We start from the raw sequence: 17529 nt of genomic DNA on the forward strand, positions 1-17529 counted from the left end.
ACTATGTTGTACACTTGAAACCAATATGATATTGTAAATCAACTATATCGCAACTAAAAAAAAGAAAAGAAAAAAAACGGGGTGGTGGGGGTTCCCTGGCAGTCCAGTGGTTAGGATTTGGTGCTTTCACTGCCATGGCCTGGGTTCAGTCCCTGGTCAGGGAACTGAGATCCTGCAAGGCACGCAGCACAGCCAAAAACAAACAAACAAAAAGGTATCTAGAGGTAAATTCATACACCTCTCCCCCAAAAAAGATACAGACAATCAGAACTCTAAGTAGTAAGGAGATTGAATCAATAATCAAAAATCTTCCAAAAAAGAAAAGCCCTGGACCTGATGGCTTCACTGGCAAATTATACCAAACATTTAAAGAAGAACACTAATCCTTCTCAAACTTTTCCAAATAATTGAAGAGGAGGAAACACATCCTAATTCATTCTGTGAGGCCAAAATAACTCTGATACTAAAGCAAGACAAACACTATAAGAAAACTACAGATCAATAACCTTTACAAACATTGGTGCAAAAATCCTCAAGAAAATACTAGTGAACAGAATTTAGCATATATTGGAAGAACTTTACCCCATGACCAATTGGGATTTATTCCTGGAATTCAAGGATGCTTCAACAAACAAAAATCAACCAATATGCCACATCAACAAAATGAAAGAAAAAACACATGAACATCTGAATGATGCAGAAAAGTCATTTAGCAAAATTCAACAGCCTTTCATGATTAAAACCCTCAACAAAATAGGAATAGAAAGAAAGTACCTCCACATAATAAAAGCTATACATGAAAAACCCACAGCCATCGTAATTCTTAATGGTGAAAAACTGAAAGCATTTCCTCTAAGATCAGGAACAAGGCCAGGATGCCCACTTTCACCACGTCTATTCAACATAGTACTGGAAGTTTTAGCCAGAGCAATTAGGTGAGAAAAAGAAATTAAAGGCTTCTAAATTGGAAAGGAAGAACTAAAATTATCTTTGTTTGCAATTAATATGATCTTATATCTAGAAAACCCTAAGATTCCACATCAAAAAAGTTAGAACTAATAAATGAATTCAGCAAAGTGGCAGGATATAAAGTCAACACACAAAAATCAGTTGCATTTCTATGCACAAGCAGTGAGCAATTTGAAAAAGAAAAAAATTTTAAACCCATTTACAATAGCATCAAAAAGAATAAAATACTTAGGGATTAGTTTAACTACAAAAGTGAAAGATTTGCAAAATGAAAACTACAAAACATTGCTAAAAGAAATAAAAGAAGACATAAATAAATGGAAATACATCCCAGTTTCATGGATTGAAAGACTTAATATTGTTAAAATGTCACTATTACCCAAAGTTATCCACAGATTCAATGTAATACTTATCAATATCCCAAAGATATTTTTGCAAAAATAGAAAAAAACCTAGCCTAAAATTCATATGGAATTTCAAGGGACCTCAGACAGCCCCAAAAAATCTTGAAAAAAACAAAACTGGAGGGCTCACACTTCTTGGTTTCAAAACCTATTACAAAGCTACAGTAATCAAAACAATATAGTATTGGCATAAAGACAGACATATAGAGCAATGGAGTGGATTACAGAGACCAGAAATAAATACATATACAATCAAATGATTTTTGACAAGAATACCAAGACCATTTAATGGGTAAAGGGTAGTCTTTCCAACAAATGGTGCTGTTGAAAATGGATATACACATACAAAAGAATGACATTTGATCCTTACCTAACACCATATACAGAATTGACTCAAAATGGATCAAGAACATAAATATAAGACCTAAAACAACAAAACTCTTAGAAGAAAACACAAGACAAAATACCAGATATTTGATATTTGATATTTGATTTGGTAATGATATTTGATTTGGTAATGACTTCTTAGAGAACAACGAGTACTGACAATGATGTGGTGAAATTGGCACCCCTGTGCACTGTCAGTGGGAATTTAAAATGGTACAGCTACAATGGAAAAAAGTGTGGAGGTTCCTCAATAAATTAAAAGTAGAATTACCATATTACCTAGAAATTCCACCTCTGGGTATATACTAAAAACAAAGTAGGGTCTTGAAGAGATATTTGTACACTCACATTCCTAGCAGCATTATTCATATTATTTAAAACATGGATGTAACTCAAGTGCCCATTAAATGAGGAATGAATAAGCAAGATGTGGTATATACTTACAATGGAATATTTCGTTGCTTTATTCTAAAAACTTCCTTTTTAGGAAGGAAATTCTGTAATATGCTGCAACATAGACAAACCTTGAATACATTATGTTAAGTGAAATAAACCAGTAACAAAAAATGCTGACAGGATTTCTTCAAGCTGAAAGGAAATGACGGTAATTACTAACATGAGAACATATGAAAATATAAAACATTCTGGTAAAGGTATGTATATAGACAAATTCAGAATACTATAATATTGTAATACAGTGTTGTGTTAATCACTTTAGTATAAAGGTTAAAGGACAAAATTATTAAAAATGACAATAATATTAATTTGTAAAAATATACAATATACAAAGAGGTAAATTTTGACATGAAAAACATAAAATGTGGGGTCGGGGAGTAAAAGGGTAGCATTTTGGTATGCAATTGAAGTTAAGTTGTCATCAACTTAAAATAAACTGTTACATCTATGTATTATGTAAGGTTCATGGTAACCACATAGCAAAAACCTACAATAGATACATAACAGTTGAAGAGAGAAGAATCAAAGCTTATATTACAGGAAATCATCAATTCACAAAGAAAGCAAGAGAGGAAGAAAGAACAATGGAACTACAAAAGAGTCAGAAAAATATTAATAAGATGGCATTAGTAAGTCCTTACCCATCAACAGTTATTTTAAATATAAATGGATTAAATTCTCCTGTCAAAAGACAGAGGAGCTGGATTTTTTTTTAAAAAAGATCCAACTAAATGCTCCCTACAGAAAACTCACTTCAGATTCAAAGACACATACAGATTGAAAGTGAAGGGAAAAAAAAATATTTCCTGAAAATGCAAACAACATGAGACCATGGATAGCTATACGTATATCAGACAAACGACTTTACTTAATTCTTTTAACATTTTTATTGGAGTATAATTGCTTTATAATGATGTGGTAGTTTCTGCTGTATAACAAAGTGAATCAGCTATACATATACATACATCCCCATATCTCCACCCTCTTGCATCTCCCTCCCACCCTCCCTATTCCACCCCTCTAGATGGACACAAAGCACCGAGCTGATCTCTCTGTGTTATGTGCCTTCTTCCCACTAGCTATCTATTTTACATTTGGTAGTGTATATATGTCCATGCCACTCTCTCACTTCTTCCCAGCTTACCCTTCCCCCTCCCCATGTCCTCAAGTCCATTCTCTATGTCTGCATCTTTGACAAAGAGACTTTAACTCAAACACTGTAACAAGAGACAAAGAAGATCATTACATAATGATAAAGGGGTTGATTCACCAAGAGAATATAACAATCGTAAATTCATATGCACCCAACATTGGAGCACCCAAATATATTAACAGTGAAGAAGGCAGAAATAGACAACAATACAATAATAGTAGAAGACTTTACTATCCCACTTTTAACAATGAACAGACCATATAGACAGAAAATCAATAAGGAAACACTGGACTCAAACTATACCTCAGGCCAAATGGACCTAACAGACATATGCACAATATTCCATCCAAGAGCAGTGGAATACATATTCTTCTCCAGTGCACATGGAACATTCTCCAGGATAGATCATATGCTAGCTCACAAAACAATTCTCAGCAAGCTTAAGAAAACTGAATTGATACCAAACAACTTTTCAAAACATGACGGTATGAAACTAGAAATCAATTAACAGTAGAAAAACTGAAAAACTCAGAAATATGTGGAAATTAAACAGCACACTCTTCAACAACCAGTGGGTCAAAGAAGAAATCAAAACAGAAATAAAATATCTTAAAACAAATGAAAATGGAAACACAACACACTAAAACTTATGGGAAACAGCAAAAGCAGTTCTAACAGAAGTTTGTAACAATATATGACTATGTTAAGAAAAAATAAATATCTCAAATAAACAACCTAACTTCACACATCAAAAAATTTAAAGAAAAGAACAAACTACACCAAAAGTTAGCAGAGGAAAGGAAACAACAAAAATCAGAGCAGAATCAAATGAAATAGAGACCAGAAAAACAATAGAAAAAAATTGAACAGCACATTAAAAGGATCATACACCATGATCAAGTGGAATTTATCCCTGTGCTGCAAGGATGGTTCAACATATGCAAATCAATAAATGTGATACACCACACTAATAAAATGAAAGATAAAAATAATATAATCATCACAATAGATGGGGAAAGAACATTTGATGAAACAAAATATCCTTTCATGATTAAAAAAAAAAAACTCTTCACAAATTGAGTATAGAATACGGGTCATATTCAACAATCCTACAGCTAAAATCACACTCAAGAGTGGAAGGGTGAAAGCTTTTCCTCTAAGATCAGAAACAAGAAAACAAGACAAGGGTACCCAGAGTGGCACCACACATATTCAACATGATACCAGAAGTCCCAACCAGAGAAGTCAGGCAAAAATAAGAAATAAAAGGCATGCAAATCAGAAAGAAAGGAGTAAATCTGTTTGCAGATTTATGATCTCATAGATAAAAAATCCTGAAGACTCCATCAAGAACTGTTAGCACTAATTTTTAAAATTCAGTAAAGTTCCAGGATACAAAAATCAACATCCAGATATCAATTGCATTTCTATACACTAGCAACCAAATATCTGAAAAAGAAATAGAGAAAACAATCTTATTTATAATAGCATCCAAAATAATTAAATACTTAGGAACAAATTTAACCAAGGAGGCAAAAGATCTGTACACTGCAACTATACGACTTTGATGAAAGAATTTGAGAGACACAAATAAATGGAAAGATACCCCATGTTCATGGATCAGAAGAATTAACATTGTTAAAATATCCACATTACCCAAGGCCATCTACAGATTCAACGTCATTCCTATCAAAATTCCAAGGGCATTTTTCACAGAAATAGAAAAAACAATCCTAAAATTCAAATGGAACCACAAAGACCACGAAAACCCAAAGCAATCTTGACAAAGAATAAACAAAGCTGGAGTTACCACACTTCCTGTTTTCAAACCTTATTACAAAGTTATAGTAATCAAAAGAGTATGGCATAAAAACAGACACATAAAACAATGGAACAGAGTAGACAGCCCGGAAATAAACCCACACATATACAGTCAATTATTGTTTGACAAGGGAGCCAAACATACTCACTGGGGAAAGGATAGTCTCTTCAAATAATGGTGTTAGGAAAACTGGATATCACGTGTAGAAGATGAAGCTGGACTCTTAACTTACACCACTCACAAAAATTACCTCAAAATAGATTAAAGACATAAACATAAGACCTGAAACTGTAAAACTCCTAGAAGAGAACATAGGGTAGAAGCTCCTTGACATTTGTCTTAGTGATATGACATCAAAAGCACAAACAACAAAACAAAAATTAAAAAATGGGACTACATCAAACTAAAAACCTTCTGTACAGCAAAGAAACAATTCACAAAATGAAAAGGCAACATATGGAATGAGAGTAATATTTGTACACAAACTAATAAGGGGTTAATATCCAAAATACATAAGAAATTCATTTAACCCAACAGCAAAAAACCAAGCAATTCAATTTAAAAATGGACAGAAGATCTAAATAGACAGTTTTCCGAAGAACACATATAAATGACCAACAGGTGTATGAAAAGATGCTCAACATCAATAATCATTAATGAAACACAAATCAAAACCACAATAAGATATCACTTCAAACGTATTAGAATGGCTATCATAAAAAAGAAAAGATAAAAGTGGAGGAAAAGGAATGCTTGTACACTGTTGGTGGGAATGTAAATTGGTACAGCCATTATGCAAAACAGTATGCTCAAAAAATTAAAAAGAGAACTACCATATGATCCAGCAATCCCACTTCTGGATATATAGCCAAAGGAAATGGAATAAAATTACTATCTCAAAGAAATATCTGCACTCCCATATTCACTGAAGCATTATTCACAATAGCCAAGCTATGGAAACAACCTTAGTGTCCATCAACAGAAGAATGGTTAAAGAAGATGTGACAAATATATCTATATATATAGATATACACACAATGGAATATTATTTAGCCAAGAAAAAGAATGAAATCTTGCCTTTTGAGCAACATGGATTGACCATGAGGGCATTATGCTAAGTGAAATAAATCAGAAAGACAAATACTGTGTGCTATCACTTATACATGGAATGTAAAAAAGCTGAAACTCACAGAAAGAGAGTAGGATGGTAGTTGCCAAGGTCTAGGAATTGGGGGAAATGGGGAGATGTTGATCAAATGGTGGAAACTTCCAGTTATAAGATGAATAAGTTCTGGTCATCTAACGTACAGCATGGTGACTACAGTTAACTATACTGTATCATATACTTCAAAGTTGCTAAGAGAGTAGATCTCAAATGGCTTAACCACACACACACAAAGTAACTGTGTGAAGGAATGGAAAAGTTAACTAACCATACTGTGGAAATCATTTTGCAATTATGTATGTGTAGCAACTCATCGCATTGTATACCTTAAACTCACTCAATGTTATATGTTAATTATTTCTCAATGAAGATGGAAAACAAAACAAAACTGCAGTCCACCATTGTTCGCTTAGTTGATCAGACTGGCATCCCAACACAGTCTATTGGAGGAAGCCTCCCTCACTCACTTTTGGGAGAAGCCTCTGCCTTGTATGTTAACTAGTTATTCTAGTCACTCCTAGGGTCACCAGCCTAAAAAGCAGGTATGTTGATCTCAGACAAAAAGAGACTGATGAGATGAATCTGTCCTGGCTAAGGTGCCAACTAGTGAATTATAGCCTTTTCAGACCTATACTATAGCACCTTTAAGTTACAGAAGGAGCTGAGAAGGACCTTAAGGACTACTCCTTCAAGATCCTATAACAATTTAAGTTGGAATACAGCATATGGTAGACACAGCACAAAGTGGCAGCAGCCAAAGTGCAAATGCACCAAGAACTAACAGTGCCATCTTAGGCAGAACTTGCTGTGTGGTAAAATCAGTTAGAAAGCCAAGAGCAGCCCAGAGGTGGCCTCTCCATTGAACACTTGAGTCATTCTGCTCACTGTGCCAACTGTTCTAAAATTATGTCCAGGATTTAATTTACGGAGGTGACCAAGTGATGATACAGAGAGGCCAATGCCTCTGAAACTCATTAGTTACATTTCCTGAAAGAAGGGGACATGCAACACCACACAGGGCTAGTGGGTAAGTACCAGATTTGGTCAGGAGGCAGAAGCAGGAACAAGGAGAAAGCCTATGCCAGAGCGTTTATTGGAATTTTGACAGAAAATGTAAGGGAGGGCAGAGTAAACAATTTAGGATTGCTTAGTTTGAATAATTCTGGTGGGTTTTAGGCTATAGGTGTGGTCCCTAGTTGCCTGGTACCTGACCCTGGGACATTTTAGGTCAGGGGAAATATTTGCTTAGTGTGTAAGTTAGATAAATGGGGTAATTGAGGCTCTAGACCCCAGACTGGTTGGTTGATTTGCATATGAAAGACAAGCTCCCAGAGAGCCCTTTGCTAGCCCAGTGTGGGGCAGTCTCTCCCTGGCCAGACAGCTTCTTAAGATGTCAAAACATCACAAAATACAGAAAATGAAAACTTGATTAATACACTGCTGCTGCTCTACATGGCCGTTTGTCCACCAGGCTCACTCATCTCAAGACCCATATGCCAGGACCACACAAATGCTGAAGGAGTGTGAACCTGCCTAGGTACAGACACCCTGAACCCATCTGCACGAAGAGGGGCCAGAAATCATCAACATTTATGGGGATTCTTTGGCCCTAGAGAATGGACCAACTCTAAAAATAGAGTTACCATGTGATCTTGCAATCCCACTCCTGGGCATATATCCAGAGAAAAGTCTCATTTGAAAAGATACATGCACTCCAATGTTCATAGTAGCACTATTAACAATACCAAGACATGGAAACAACGTAAGTGTCCATCAACAGATGAATGGATAAAGAAGATGTGCTATTTATATGCAATGGAATATTACTCAGTCATAAAAAGAGAATGAAATAATGCCATTTGCAGCAACATGGATGGACTGAGAGATTATCATACTAAGTGAAGTAAGTCAAACAGAGAAAGATAAATATCATTTGATATCACTTATATGTGGAATCTAAAAAAAAAGATACAAATGAACTTATTTATGAAACAGAAATAGATCCACAGACATAGAAAACAAACTTATGGAACCAAAAGGGAAAGGAGGGGAGGGATAAATTAGGAGTTCAGAATTAACATATACACACTACCATATATATAATAGATAATCAACAAGGACCTACCATATAGCACAGGGAACTATACTCAATATTTTGTAATAACCTGTAAGGGAAAAGAATCTGAAAAGAATCACTTTGCTGTACACCTGAAACTAACACAACATTGTAAATCAACTATACTTCAATACAAAAAATACAATGCTTCCTTTGGAATTTTCCTGAAGGTCAATGACCAGCGGGTATCTTTACTGTGCATTGGCAGGAGGTTATCTTTACCCATGAACTGATTATTTTGCTATCGATGAATAGAAAATTTAGTCCATACATAACAATTTTTTAAAAAGAGACTATTTTTTAAATATTTATTTGTTTGTTTGTTTGTTTGTTTGTTTGGCTGTGTCAGGTCTTAGTTGCTGTGTGCAGGATCTTCGTTGCGGCATGCGGGATCTTTAGTTGTGGCATGCGAGAATCTTTTAGTTTCGGCATGTGGGATCTAGTTCCTTGACCAGAGATCGAACCTGGGCCCCCTGCATTGGGAGCATAGAGTCTTAACCACTGGACCACCAGGGAAGTCCCAAGACAATTTATTTAAGAAACTGACAATTCGTCCTTATCGTTTTGAGTGCAATTTGAATCCACCCTCACTTCTAAATTCCACTGCCACTTACTTATTGTGAGTCACTTCACCAACCAGAACAATTACTGTGATCCCCAATTCCACTCTTTCAATCTTGCAGTAGTGCCTCTGCTCAGCTTCTAAAACTGCCATTTTCTTGTTTAAAACCTTGCCTGGGAAACTGTCCAGCTACAGATTGTAATGGTGACCACCTGAACCTGAATCTCTTCAACCTTCCAAACCAGAAGATCGACAATGACAAGTAAAACAACACAAATAAAGAACACTAATAAAATTACTACTGGCCATGCTTTAGATATACTAGGGTACAGAGAATACCACGAACTTCTAATTATTTACAAGTAGAGAAATGAAAAACAAATTTCAACAGGCTCTCATTGAGACAGGCCTGGGACCTGGGACCTTTTGCTGCAGTGCTGCAATGCTTGCACCTGGACAAACCTCTCCTCAAGCAAAAAAATACAAAGAAACTATAAGGGGCTAAAGATAACTGCATGCATGCGCAGTTGGGACAAATTATGTATAAAAGATACAAAAAGAACAAAAAACCTCCCTACTGTCATTTCTGAAGACCTAGGAGCAAAAAAACAGGGTGTCCGGAGCAAAAGCAGGGTACTGAGCACGCCCCCTGCACTCAACACCACCAGAGGGGTGGACAAAACACTTAAGCCACCCCTCTGGCCTGACCCCTGGACACCCCCTACGCTCACCCCATATAAAGAACCAGCTCACTTCCCCCCCACCAAGGGAGCAAGTGAGCAAGGGAACCGGTAACTTGTTCTGGCTCCCCACTGCTGCAGCAGGGGCCCCAATAAAGCCTTGCCTGAATTTCTTGTCTGGCCTCTAGTCAATTTCTGTTTATTGAGGAAGGCCAAGAACCCTGGTCGGTATCATCATGGCTGGTAAAAGTCTACAGGCATGAAGAATGAGGGAAGGCGAACTTAAGAGATTCTGTGAAAAAGAAGAGTGGAACAGAAGATGCAGATAAAGATAGACAAAATCACTTCCAGAAAGTGAGATTACAAGAGTAAGTGTCAAAATGTTAAACACAAGTTGAAGAATTGTCAATTTCTGGCATCAGCTATAAGAATTGGGCTTGAAAGTAAGCAGAACTCTAGGTATTAGCCTTTGGGAAGCATTGCTTCTCGGGGGAGAATCTGCCAAATGGAGAAGTGGTGGCAGTGAAAAGAAAGAAGGAAGAAAAAGGAAGAAGTAAAAGTTAAGGATCCTACAGAAACCAAAGACAAACATGTCACACCACCTCTCCTCTCTTTCTGCCACCATCCCAACCATTACCAACATAATCAAAAATTTTAAATGCATTTTAAAATACTGGTAAAAGAGGGCACTCTTACGCCAGGAAAATTATCAACAAAAGGCCTAGGATTGAAAAAAAATTAACTCAATTCAACATAAAGTACTACAAAAAGTAAACAGAAAATTCAAATTAAAATATTTCCTGTGACAGATATTCTTTCCAAAAATTAGTAAGGGAGCAGAAGAATACTGTAACAAACTTCTAAATTGAATTAAATATTCATAAACAAGCAATTAGTTTTAAAACAATAAGTTTTTTAACATTGAATGCATGCATTGAATCAGCAATTTTAAAAACTAATGACAAAACAGGACAAAACACACAAAAAATTCAATGAAAGTCAATCAAGTTCAGAAAAGGAATTGAAGAAAAAGACAAAGTCCACCAGGGAAGGAAGAACAAATTAGAGGGTGCCCAAGAGAGTACAGATTGGAATAAAATTTTAATAAGGGACTTTGAGGAAAGGCAGGAAGACAACCAAGAGAGTACATTTGAGATTTTTTTAAAAGAGTAAAAATGTTTAAGGAGAAAGTGGATGAAATGCCAGGCAGGCAAGAAAAAAAAATCTGATCTTTATATAATTAGAGTTACTAGAAATGAAAAAGAAACACAACAGAAATAAATATTGATATTTAAATCTGTAAGGCAAGAAAACTACCTGGAAATAAAAGATAACTTAAATTGACATGTTGAGAGGGCCTACCTTGTACCCGGGAAAATGACTCAAAAACAAATCACTTTGAGAAACATGTTAGTAAAACGACTCTAAGGAAAAAAATCATCAGGTCCTCTAAACAAAATAATCAAATTACCTATAATGAGAAGAATATTAGTCTAGCACCAGCCTCTCAAGAGCAGCATACAATGCAAAGCAACAGTGGAACAGCATTTTCAAAATATTCCATAGAACAAAAGTTACCCAAGGTTTTTATATTCAGCCAAGCTGCCTTTAACGTATCGAGTCTATAAGTAAACAGTTTCGACTGTGCAAGAACCCAGGGACTATTGTGCAGGTGAGTCATTCATGAGGAATCTACAATAGGATGAGCTCATGTCAACAGCACACACTGAGGAAACCTTGGTAAATGATTGCTGGTGATTATTTAACATATTTAATTGTAAATCAAATACTAACACAAGAGTAGGGTAATGGGTGAGAGAATTGTGTTTAATTGTTACATGTTCCGAGTATGTGGAAAGAATTCCATTAAAAATGGGAGGAGAAGAGAGGGAGAAGAGTGAAATTTGAAAAAGGTAACTGACTGTTGTATATATGAGTGTCAGTGAGTACCATTTAAAACTGACAGACTAGATAGCAAAAGCTTTTTAAGAAAAAGGAAAATTAAGGGCACTGTAACAGGTATACATATAAAGAGTACTTAGAACAAAACAGAATCTAAAAACCTAATAAAATAATAAAAGGATATTTTGTTATATTTATTGTAAATAAAACATATCAATTATAGCATAAAATAATATGTCAGAATTGAAACAAAATGTACTTGTAACATTAAAAGTACATGGGCAAGGAAAAAAAAAAAAAGAATGCACCAACTTGATCGACCAGGGTCAAGGCACAAATACCAAGGCCCACAGCCTCTGAATGCCCCACTCAAAATTCTCATAGAGTCTCCCATACACGTACGCACTGATGCCTGAATATTCTTACTTCACACACACACACACACACACACACACACACACACACCAGTGATAAATGCTGATGAATGCTTAATAAAATGCTTTCCAAGGGCAGGTAGGAAAGCTTTGATTTACGGAGCTTCACAACTTACCTGGTGTAACTATTCTCAGCATGACTAATTTCAACCTGACGTCACAGAGCTGGGAAGAGATATGCACCATTGACTATACCAAGCTAGTACGAGCCAGTTCCAGCGCACCCCATCCCCTTTCATGTGAATATGTGCACACAGTCTGACTGCACCCTGAGTAACACCCTGAACTCTCACCCCAAATATACAAACAAAACCACACTACATATCTCCAGAACATATCTCAGAACATACAATCTTTCATATACACTAAACACACCCATACAACTGCTACCTGAAACCTGAATGTACATACAAAACACCTCTCACTACCTGATTTTTACACAAAACCACTCACCTTGAATGTGCTCAAATACCAACATATGCAACCAACACACTACCTGTATATTCACAACAAATAACCTGTAGACACATAGGCTCTCAAAAAACACCAAGTATACAGTTGTTTCATGAACCACCAAAAAAATACCCACACACAATCCCACAGTCCCAAAATACATATACTCCACAATTCCTGAACACACAACCTACACAGCCTCTCTGTTTCCAAATACATACACTGAACCTCTCCCATATCTCAGAATACACACCCCGTAAGCCCCATGAACCTAAAGACACACACACAGGCACAAAACAACCAAACTTACCAAATATATAGAGGACCATCCCACGAACATTGAAAATACACATATAAGCAACTCCACCAAGTTCTTCAACCAGTACATTCCAGAAGTGACACAAAGAGGATCCCTGAATACTTTAATACACACACAAAGCCCTTATGCACACTCTCATAAACTAACCATGAACATACACCCCTCATGCTCAGATACATACAAGACACGAAAACACCAACAATCCCTCAACTGTAGCTACTATACACACATGACCCCCACACACTCATGGACACACACACCAGCAAATATTCCCAATCTCTAAATATATATATCGCCCCAAACACTATACATCATCCTTACATTTCCAGAATCCAACATTACCACCACAATCCCCAAACATTTCCAAACACAAAAATCCCAGCATTCCGGGAAACCACTGTGACCATTTCTGACAACCTCAAACCCTATGAATTCACCCATGCCCTGATGGATATACACACAAACCAGTACACACTCCTAAGACACATGGACACATCTCCAGCATATCATATATAAATACACATAAAACCCCTTCCAAGTCCCAAATTACACATCTTAAACCTCCATACCCCTAAATACTTACTTAGAACCATATCATATACTTCCAGTACAAATAAATTCTCCCATTCTCCTGTATACACATAACTCCATTACTATATCAACACAAAAATACTCACTTCCAGATACAAATAACCCCCAATGAAAAATGTAAACACATACTCTAGAAAATATTCATCTAATCTGCTACGCTCTTTGAATACACACACAAACTCAACATACATGTTTCTCACCACAAGCCCCAAATATACCCCCAATTACTCACCATACTACACATATGGAAATATACCAACCTATAACCAAAAATAAACATAAGGCTTCACACTATCTGCATATACATAATCCCACACTCCCAAATACTCACACTGAAATAACACCACCTGCTTCCAGAACACAGATTCATATAAACCCCACACCAAACAACACATTCATATGCACATATACATTATACCACCAGTCCCATAAAATAGTCTTAAACCTGCCCTCACACACCCCAAAACACACAATTCCTGAAAACCACCAAAAGAAACGCACATAATACAGCATGCCCTAAATATACAAATGATCCCTCTACATTTCAAAAATAGGCAAAACACATGACCCTACACCAAAAATAATAAACACAAGTACTTTTTCCAACTTTTCCACTATGTACATGCAGCTAACCCTTCAAAACCCACCATCAGACACGCATTTCTAACATGCTGGGAGAAAACACACAAATAAACGCACATTCCCAAAGTCTTACACTACAAATACATAACCCAAACAACTTGACTACATCTGAATTACATCTCAAACCCTCTACATAAACTCAAATACATGCACTCTCACAACAACACACTCATGTCTTCCACTTAATCCCAAATATCCACACAGACATCACCAACCCACAAATGCAAATACACTACTCAGATTCTCACCAACTCCATAAATACACAAATAAACCTCACGCCAGGAATTCATGGAAACACATTCCCAATAGACTCCCAAATAATGATATACATAAAACCACCCACTGCCCATGAGGTCCTACAATCCCTGGAAGATCTACAAATACGCATATACAACATGACACTTCCAGATACACATAAACACCCACAACTCCCCAACTGCCAAAAACAAGGATGTAACTTCTTAATATCCTTAAATACAGACACTGAACTCCAACAAGCCACAAACGCACATATATGTAATTCACACTACAAACACACCCACACAGTACTTTCACAACCCCAGAATACAAACATAAACTACCTTAAGCCCCATACGCACTTGCAGTGGTGTGTCATCAAGCAAAGCCTTAATAACCTGAATCAGCACTCCCTAAAGAAATGTGGAGATATATACCATATAATTAATTTTAAAGATATAATGGATGTGTGCACATAATTTACAAATAACTTAAAATGTACACTATTCTTCACTGTAAATTCTATATACCGAATTGATTCTTACCTAATCCTTTTGTTGATTTTTGCTGAACTTTTGCATCACCAGCCAAACTATGCTTGCAATTCCGTCATGATCTGAGAGTATCAGACTACGAATAAATGCTTATTGTTAGATTCAGGAAACTTACTGCTCTCATTGACAAAAGAGTACAGTTTGAACATAAGTGTTGATTGATATTTTTATGGTAAAAAGTTACTAGTGAAGCTGTGAGGATGTTCGCTAGATCTTCACTCATATTCCATTGACCTGAGCTGCACCTTTGGAACCAGATGAGGGTTTTCAACTCACAAGAACTCCCTCTAGCTTTTGTACTCTTCAGAACGCGCAGACTAGAACGGCACCTGTTTAATAGCTCGCACACACTATTTCCCCCCCACTGTAGGCCCCGCAATCACTGAACCCTTCATGCAGCCGGCTCCCCAGTGGAGCCAATAACCCTGGGGTAAACCCCTCAAGGGAATCGAGCTCTATGGGGGCATGAACCCACATTGTGGGGAGTCTCCTTACATGGACAAGGGCACAAATAACCCACAGGGTGAACACCAGCGCAGAGCGGTGACACCTGAGGGGTGAAAAGTCCCCGTACCCCTTACCTCAGGGTTCCTGGAATTGACTCTCGAGGTCGCCATGACAGGCCCCGCCCCCGCCGGACGGCCGTTTGGGCCCCAACCTCCGCGCTTGCGCATGCGCTCCTGTCTTCCGGAGCCGACTGCCCCAACGACGCCGGGAGCCATTGGAGGACGGCGGTCCGCGTGCCCGAGAGCCCCGCCCCAGTGGGCGTGCGCAGGCGTGCAGGCGAGGGGCGCGCGGGGATCTGTTCCAGGAGGTCTCTGCAGGAGAGGAGAGAAATGCAGGGTCGGGCACGCTACGGAGCATCTCTGGAGATGCTCCTCGCCGGGAACCTTCGTGACGGTCTCTTCTTAAAACCAGCTCTTGTGAGATGTGCACTCGTGATTTTTATACTGCACACGTGAAACCCATGCACTTAGCTACAAAGAGTTCTGGAGAGCTCCGCTCTAAGCACAGTAGCCTCAAATTGGGGCAAGTGCTTTCATGCCCTTTGGACTGCAGTTCCTTGGTTCTTCTTTATGCCTTTCAAGAAACAGTAGGTCCTTTTTCCTAGCAAGCCTGAAGTTTCCGTTAAAGAACAATTCTAGCAAAGAATTCAGACCTGGGAAACACTCTTAAGATACTGTCTCCTGACTCCATTCCTAGAGTTTTTCTAAAGGCATTTACTCTACTAGAATATTTTTTCTCAGTGTATTTAATACATGGAGGTTTTTCAATAAATGTTGATTCACAGGTGTTTCCTTTGTACGGTTTTTTTTTTTTTTTTTTTAAATAACTTTGAGAGAGAGTGGACAATCTGGGCCAATTTCAACACAGCAGGTAGTATGGGAACAATTTTCCTTTCCCTCCCTCCTTTTTTGTAATATCTTGCAGACTTTCAGTTGGCATTAAAAACAACAACAACAACAAAAATAGTAGCGGGATCAACTTACTGACCTAACTTTGTAATACTTCCCAAAGAAACTTCAATCATCAGATCCTCTTTCTGGTCAATTGCAAGATTAGAGCATTTCTCACTCAACAGGATGCCTCTGAAGACCCCTCACGTCTAACAGCACTAAGCGCCTCCAAGTGCACAGACTTGAAAACTCCACAAGACACAAACATGGTATCTCTTCGTTTCTTTAATGTTTCGTGATTGAGTGGAAGATGAACTGTCTTCTGAGGCTTGTGATGCATGTCCAGAGTTGTTTTTTCTCAGTAGTCAATGCCTGCCCGCAGCCTCTGTGCAGGAATAGTCAGAGACCATGATCCAAAGGACTTTTAGATACTCCCTTCTGTGACTGCTCTTCCCAAATTACATTTGGGCTAATTTGATTATCTCTGTCTCTGAGGTGTAGGATTTTGAAGTATTACAAAAGTGATCGCAGAATTGGGACTGGCTAATTTTTGCACAGTGCAATTTTTGTATCAGTGGCCTTGAGAAGAGTCCTTCAAATACTGTATCAGAATTATGAGTGAGAATCTTGTAAATAATTGGTTGAATGACTGAACAAAGGGAGAAAGCAACAAGGAAGCCTGCCTTTCTCGAGTGCCTGGGTACAATATTTTGCCTCACCATCCCTCTAGTGTGAAGTTATTGGTTGACAATCATTTAAGTTTTCCTTCATTATGAAAGCTCCAGTACTGACCGATATTCCCAAATTGTTTATTTTTTTCAGTCCCCAACAGGAGTTTCTTTAGATATAAAGTTCACCATGATGTTGCTTGAAATATTCTCACCTTATCTTCTCATCTTCTTTTGAGTCAATTTTTCCTGACAAGGGGCAAGGAACTTCTTAAGCACCAACAGGAGTCTTTTTCACACTGTGGAACAGTCCTTCTAAACCTCTGTTTCCTTCCAACACCCCACAATCAGTAGGAGTTGTACTGCTGCTATAGCAGTGAGTGAATCTCGTCTCCCAAGAGATTTGGTTGCCATCCTCTAAGGTTTTCAGCCTTCGTCTCCCTTGACAAGTTTCCTAACAGTCCTCTCCTCTCACAACACAAAACACAAATACTCTTTCATATCATTTTGATAGTGTTAAACTGACTGACATGGATTCTCAATATGAAAAAAATAATCAAACAAGTTTTTTAAAAGGAATGCTACCATGATTCCCATGCTAATGGGACCATATGCAA

At 37.5% G+C, this 17529-nt stretch overlaps 1 long non-coding RNA gene across 1 annotated transcript in view; it reads right to left on the reverse strand.

Annotated features, from left to right (window-relative positions):
• LOC309653689 overlaps positions 1-15480 on the reverse strand; it is a 94090-nt gene extending 78610 nt beyond the window's left edge. The window contains exons 1-2 of the long non-coding RNA XR_014259371.1: positions 15429-15480; positions 14839-14923 (exon numbers count right to left, since the gene is read on the reverse strand). This is a non-coding gene — a long non-coding RNA (uncharacterized lncRNA). The remainder of the gene's footprint in view (positions 1-14838; positions 14924-15428) is intronic.
• Between the last annotated feature and the right edge of the window lie 2049 nt (positions 15481-17529).

The sequence above is a fragment of the Balaenoptera physalus genome (genome assembly GCF_965194825.1).
Source record: "Balaenoptera physalus genome assembly, contig: HAP1_SCAFFOLD_884, whole genome shotgun sequence".
In the NCBI taxonomy this organism is placed as follows: domain Eukaryota; kingdom Metazoa; phylum Chordata; class Mammalia; order Artiodactyla; family Balaenopteridae; genus Balaenoptera; species Balaenoptera physalus.